The sequence below is a fragment of the Oryx dammah genome, unplaced genomic scaffold (assembly GCF_014754425.2).
Source record: "Oryx dammah isolate SB20612 unplaced genomic scaffold, SCBI_Odam_1.1 HiC_scaffold_18, whole genome shotgun sequence".
Classification (NCBI taxonomy): Eukaryota; Metazoa; Chordata; class Mammalia; order Artiodactyla; family Bovidae; genus Oryx; species Oryx dammah.
The window spans coordinates 53,952,667-53,953,532 of NW_024070202.1; the positions used below are offsets into that span (position 1 = coordinate 53,952,667).

The 866-nt window shown below is 38.3% G+C and overlaps 1 non-coding gene across 1 annotated transcript; it reads right to left on the reverse strand.

Annotated features, from left to right (window-relative positions):
* Window positions 1–236: 236 nt before the first annotated feature.
* On the reverse strand, window positions 237–373 carry LOC120878307. The gene has a single exon (XR_005724512.1). It is a non-coding gene; the product is annotated as a U4 spliceosomal RNA (small nuclear RNA).
* Window positions 374–866: the final 493 nt, after the last annotated feature.

An 866-nucleotide genomic window follows, 5' to 3' on the forward strand; every position in this document is an offset into this window, starting at 1 on the left:
TTCTAGTCTGTTATTTATTAAAAAATAAAAGGTAATAAAATAAACAGTACAGTGCACAGATTTTTATCTTATGATTTATGTTGTGATTTGTTTTAGAACTTAAGAAAGAATAGCCAGTGAAAATCCCTGAAATCCAACCATGGCATAGTGGAAACAGCACTAGATTGAAGCAAAAACCTAGTGTGACCTTCAATTTCCTTAACTATAATACTTCTTCTTTTTTTTTTTAAATTCATTTTCCATGGAGACTCTCAAACATTGACAATGCCAACTACATTTCAAGTTCTTTTGGTGTAGTGGGACACTTTTCAATCAGCACTCATTGTACCTCAGATAAACCTCACTGGTTACGATACAGCCACTGTGCAAAGTTGAGCTTCACTAACTTCTGATTTTGCCAGACAGCTCATGGTTGTTCCTACTGAGACCCAGATGTCACACCTATAAAAAGGCAAACCAAGGTAAACCATTCAATATCATAGTAATCCAAGTCTATGCCCCAACCACTAATGCCAAAGAAGCTGAAGTTGAATGGTTCTATGCTGACCTACAAGACCTCTAGAACTAACACCAAAAAAGATGTTATTTTCATCACAGGGGACTGGAATGCAAAGGTAGGAAGTCAAGAGATACCTGGGGTAACAGGCAACTTTGGCCTTGGAGTACAGAATGAAGCAGGGCAAAGGCTAACAGAGTTTGGCCAAGAGAATACACTGGTCAGAGTAAACACCCTCTTCCAACAACACAAGAGACAACTCTACACAGGGACATCACTAGATGGTCAATGTCAAAATCAGACTGATTATATTTTTTGCATCCAAAGATGGAGAAGCTCTATACAGTCAGCAGAAACAAGACCAGGAGCT